This window comes from Leptodactylus fuscus, chromosome 1 (assembly GCF_031893055.1).
Source record: "Leptodactylus fuscus isolate aLepFus1 chromosome 1, aLepFus1.hap2, whole genome shotgun sequence".
In the NCBI taxonomy this organism is placed as follows: Eukaryota; Metazoa; Chordata; class Amphibia; order Anura; family Leptodactylidae; genus Leptodactylus; species Leptodactylus fuscus.
Genome location: NC_134265.1, coordinates 79,559,587 through 79,565,586, shown reverse-complemented (window position 1 = coordinate 79,565,586; position 6,000 = coordinate 79,559,587). Strand labels below are relative to the sequence as shown.

Genomic DNA, 6,000 nt, shown 5'->3' with positions numbered 1-6,000 from the left:
TGTATACGGTAATTCTAAGCCAAATAAAATGTTTGTTTCTTTCAGTTAAATGTATACATTTTCATTGTTAACAGATTGTACAAGAATGACTTCCTAATGTTCCAAATGTATTTTATTTGGAAATTATTGGATCAATTGGATTCAACTAAAAGCTTCTTCAGACACTCATACGGTATTTTTCATCTATGCCTGCACTTTTAAAACCTTCATATACTTATTATCAAAATATTTTACTGTGTAGTGAAAAATAACATTTGTCATTTGTACAGGTATGCATGTAGAAATATACTATATAAGTTTACATCATCATTTTACAGTATAGTACATCCTATTTATATTAAAGCTTTTAGCCTGAAATTGCAATGACCTGACATGGCAAGATACTATATCTTCCTGTTACATTAAAACATGTTCCTTTACTTCACAACGTAAACTAAATAAATGGAAATCGGTTACACAGTAAACACATTTTTCATCTAAATGTAATGAAAAGAAACACATAATAAAATATACGCTTGATATCCTCTATGTAGCGTTATGAAATATGACGGATATCCTTCGAATGCTGGTATTTATGTGAATAAATTATTCTTTATCCGTGGCAAATTTATTTTTTATAAAAAAAACTATTTCAAAAAGTAAATTAAAAAATATAGAACATAAAATAAGAAAACGGTCAAAAATTCTGGGTCAAAGGCTAATTTGGCAGTATCACACTTTAATGAAAAATCCTGGGAATACTAGCGATGTTGACGACTTCAGGTTGCTATAGAGATAAAAAAAATAATATTTTTAGGTTAGGAAGGTGAAGCGTCCATGAAAGAAAACATTCCCATTTATCTTGCAAGCCCCTAAATATGTCCTATGAAATAGTCTTTAGATGCTCTGTCCATCTGTGCAAATGATGGCACATATCATTACCCTGAATGGAACTGACAGTGCAGATATATGACGTGCATTGAATTCAATCTACAACTGTTGAAATACAGCCGTTAACTCATTCAGAAAAAGAGATATAGCACTGTCCCATTGTCAACTGTGTCTTCATCTATGGCTTTAAAAAATACAGGAGAGACCATTTCCTCCACTGTTGTACAAGTGTCCAGATCTTTATGGAACCTATCGGTAATACTGTTTGTTTTTGCCTGGTGCTCAGTTATGCCGGATATGTTCAAGTTTTCCAGTTGTCCTTTCGTTTCGTGTACTCAGGAGAAGGTGCAGCTGCAGATCAGTTCACTTGGTTTTAGATTTCTTTCCTTTGTGAACATTAGTAAAGGCTGTGAATTATTTAGGGCAATGGGTATAAAAAAACAAACATGTTTTTGAGGAAATCTCCATTCATTGTGCTGTGACTCCAAAGGTCTACGAAAGAGTCCCTTGTCACATATATCCATTGCTTCACCATATAGGTGTGGCAATGAAGAATGTAAATCTAAGAAACCTGTGGAGGAGCTGCTGATTGTAGGTGTTTCTTCTTGCATCTGGGACCTGAAACAGAGAAATAATAAGGGTAAAATATGGCTATGACATACATATGGAAATATTCTATGACTTTTATTTATTTATTTTATAAGACACAAGCTGGTTTGTAAGATCTCTGCCTGTAGCAACAATAGGAACCTTTATAGCTTATGCTACGGGATAAATCTGTCCTGGTCATGTAATGAACACACAGGAGTATGGTTTGTTACAGGACACAGCCATGATAACTGTAATGAGTCCTACACTTCTGTCACTTGTGTGAACATCACATGAGCAGGACAGATTTACAGTTGTGTCTCCCTTAGGCCTGGTTCATATTTGCATTTGATATTCTGTTCTGTGGGTTCCCAAAAGGACCTACTCCTCTCTAAGGCCTGGTTCACATCTGTGTTCGCTATTCCATTTGGAGAGTCCGTTTGGGGGAGCCAAACGGAATACCGAAAGCATTAACAAGAGGTGAGCAATGAAAGCACAGACCCCATAGACTATAATGGGGTCCATGTGTTCTCCACACCACGCATTTGGTATTCCGTTCCAGGGGTCCCCAAGTGGACTCCCCAACGCAACACCAAACGCAGATGTGAACCAGGCCTTACCTGGCTAGATGTCCAGATATATGTATCACAGTTTTTCTAAACACAGCATGGTTTCATTACAAATGATCACAATATGCTAGCTATCCTATTTGTGACTAGGTGTGACCACCCCATTGAAGGTACATTTCAGTCTTTCAATTATAGCAAATTGTAATATTGTGTTGAATTGATATCAAGAGAAAACTGGAATGTTTCACTAAATTTGAGATCACTTGAGGATGGCTACATTCTTTGTAAACTACCAATATTCCTCCTGAGTTACCAGTGCAAGAAGAGCTCTTAAGAACCATCAATAATAGATACAGAAAGCATATTGGTACATTATGTAACTTACATAACTTTTCATATAAGGTCACAATGGTTACCTTTATTTACTGAACCATAATACCCTTGAAACCATTAATACATGAACTATATATATATATAATCCTGACACCTCTGAATGGCAGATATTTGTTTAATACAATATTAAATACTTTATCATATCTAATTCTAACTACAGAGTATACTAAAGTAAAGTTCCCTTGACTCCATTAAAAAGCAGTTGTAGGATTTTATTTATTACTGTCTCAACTCTTATCAAACCTGGTAAAAGGGTCAGATTTTCTAAGCCGATATATGGAAAGCACTGCTTTCTTAGAATGTGAATAAATTTAGCTTGCATCTTCTTTAGGCATCCCAAATGAAATAGACTGTCTAAAACATAATGCCGTACTGTATTCTGTACACTTATTTAGAGAGGCAGACATAAGGCAATTACAGTGGTAACTGTGCACTTGTCTTATACACGCTAACAGTTAATGTGACAACTGTGCACTGAAAATAATTGGATTTAAGATATCTCCTCCTGCATGTGTCTATACTGCATCTAAAAATGACAAAGGTCTGCACTTATTTAAGAATCTCCGGTCATCAAATTACTATAATGATATCCTTGTCACATTGTAAACATTCTTTTAGATCAACTATAGGTCAGATTTTAGTTTACAATTCCAGATGTAAAATACTTTTATTCTTACTCAAATTCTCAGCCACACTAGACTGGAAAGACTCTCGACTACATGTACAAGTATGTATTGATGTGGCACCTTAGAGATTAGGTGACTATATCAGATGCTGTTATATGCTGTGACTGTGCCAGTCTAAGGTACAGAATATAGCATGAAAACAGGGCTACCCTGACAATGCATGTTCCCAAACAAGGGTGCGGATGGATGTTAGGTTTATGTTGTTTTAGTAGATACTAGGGTTTAGCTGATCTTGACTTTTCAGGATCGATTTTAAAATCCGATTTCCGATCATTTTTCATTGGAACCTGATCTCGATCCCAATTCCGATTCCAATGCAAGTCAATGGGATTTTTTTTACTAATTGGAGATCGGATTTTAAAAGCAATCCTATTCACTATACAGCATGAAATCTAACAATTGAATGCTTTAATTGTTAGAATCCATGCTGTGTAGTGAATCACTAAGTAGCCAGAGGATTTTTTTTTAATCCTCTGGCTACTTAGTCCCCCCTGGTGTCCACTTAACTCCAGAGATGGCTGCTCTGTTGTTCTTCTTCGCCTCGTACGTCACGTCTCCCCGCCCTGTACCCGCCCACACTCTCCTAAGTCACAAGCCCCGCCTTCCTAGCTCTTTAAACACTAATCTGGGAGGCGGGGCAGCGAGGCGAGTAGAGCTGCATGGAGGGCTAGCGAGGCGAAGAACACCAGAGCAGCCATCTCTGGAGGTAAGTAGCTACTAGAGATGTTAGTTTAGTCTACCATTAGAATGAATGGAGGCAGCCGAAGCGCAGAGGGTTAAGGCTGTGTGTAGGCTGCTTCCATTCATTCCTATGCATCCGCAGCGGAGCCTTCACACTGAATATACACTATATACTCAGTGTGAAGGCTAAGCAAAGCATTGTGGGAAATAGTACCGATCTCGATCCCACCTAAAAAGATCATGTTCGGGATTCCGATAGCGATCGTGAATTTTTTTTCGATGGCCGATCAGAATCCAATTTTTTCCGAACACGATCGCTCAACCCTAAAAAGATACACAACACGGTGTTAGGGAGCCACTGAGTGACTGGGGCGATAGGGATATGTGTCCCAGAACATAGTGGATTAGTTTAACCCTCTATATATAGAGTACAATAGCCCTCTGGTGATAGAATAGCTTCACATTTGGCATGGCAGAAAGACACAGGTGGACAAAGTTTTCAAGCTAAGTCTACCACTGTACAGAATGAGGCAGTAAAGCATTAAACAACCTTCTTCTCCCTTCCTATAGTGCTTTGTGTGTTTGATGGATACAGATAGTGACTGTATGTAAACAATCTGAGTGATGATAAGGAGAAGAAAGCAGATTTCCTGAATGGGATATATTCGTATTGTTCTTATCTTCTTAAATACTGATCATTAGAGATGGGCGAATACTATTCAAAATGGCAGTTTCGAATAGCATGCTCCCATAGGAATGACTTGACGCAGCCGGCCGCTTAACTCCCTGCTTTTGCTCATCTCTACTGATCATTTATTTATTTAAATGTAAATTGCGAACCCCATATAGGGATCACAATGGACATTTTTTTTCCTATTAGTATGTCTTTGTAGAATGGGAGGAAATCGACACAAACACAGTGAGAATATACTTGAAGGTGTTCTTGGTGAGATTAGAACCCAGGACTCCAGCACTGCAAGGCTCTAGTGCTAACCACTGAGCCACCATGTTGCCCCAGCTATTAAAATAGTTTTTTTGTGCTAGAGTCCTGGTCTCGAATCCTGCCAAGGACAACATTTGCAAGGAGTCTGTATGTTCTCCCCAGGTTTGTGTGGGTTTCCTCCAGGTACTCTGGTATCCTCCCACACTCCAAAGTCATACTGATAGGGACTGTAGATGTGTGTAAAGCGATGGGGAATATGATGGCACTATATAAATATTTTGAGAGAAGTCCTCAGTAGTTGATACCTTTTTTAATGGCTAACTCAAAAAGTTTTTTGATGACATATCGAGCTTTCGGGACTACTATAAAGGTCCCTTCATCAGGATGGTATAACACAATGTCTAAAGGTAGGCATATATATACAGAGAAATGGACTGATGAAGGGACCTTTATAGTAGTCCTGAAAGCTCGATATGTCATCAAAAAACTTTTTGAGTTAGCCATTAAAAAAGGTATCAACTACTGAGGACTTCTCTCAAAAAATTTCTTTCATTTCATATCCACTGGCTAACACGGTACAAGGATATATATTTTTTCTTTTACTATATAAATAAGCATAGTAAATAAATAAATACAAATTTGGAAATGTATTGGATTCATTGTGTGAGCTCATTCATGCTCTGCACTTCTGTTCTTTTTTCAATAGTCTCATATGAAGTAAACAGATTTCTTGAACAATAGCAAGCACATGAGGTTGTTACAGTCTCTTTTTAGCTCCTTTTATAACTGGATCATAAAAGTCTAATAAATTAGTCATAGCCCTCAGTCTTTGTACTGGTGCGGTCACAGCCCCTCTATCTGCATCACTTTTTCTGAGTGACAGCAATGCCTTGGCAATAGCTCTCTTTTGCAGCATCTGCTTAGACTGGTCTCAGTTGTGGCTTTTATCTTCACATTGTTATATACTTCATAACCTATCTCTTTTAGTCACTTATATTCAGTCTAAGGGTGCATTCACACTACGTTTCCTGAAGCTTATTCTGAACGTAAAACATGTTCAGAATAAGCGGCGTATAAAGCAGCTCCATTCATTTCTATGGGAGCCGGCATACGAGCGTTCCCCATAGAAATGAATGGGATGCTTCTTTCACTGCGAGCAGTCCCATTGAAGTGAATGGGAAGTGCCGGCGTATACGGCTAGCTTTGCTCATGCCGAGCCGTACACGCCGGCACTTCCCATTCACTTCAATGGGACTGCTCGCAGTGAAAG

At 38.2% G+C, this 6,000-nt stretch overlaps 1 protein-coding gene across 3 annotated transcripts in view; it reads right to left on the bottom strand.

Moving 5' to 3' along the window:
- Positions 1–692: 692 nt before the first annotated feature.
- PRR16 (proline rich 16) overlaps positions 693–6,000 on the bottom strand; it is a 338,264-nt gene continuing 332,956 nt past the window's right edge. For all 3 annotated transcript variants that reach the window (XM_075272474.1, XM_075272490.1, XM_075272482.1), the window contains one exon: positions 693–1,488. The gene's annotated coding sequence lies outside the window, so the exon portion shown is untranslated. The remainder of the gene's footprint in view (positions 1,489–6,000) is intronic.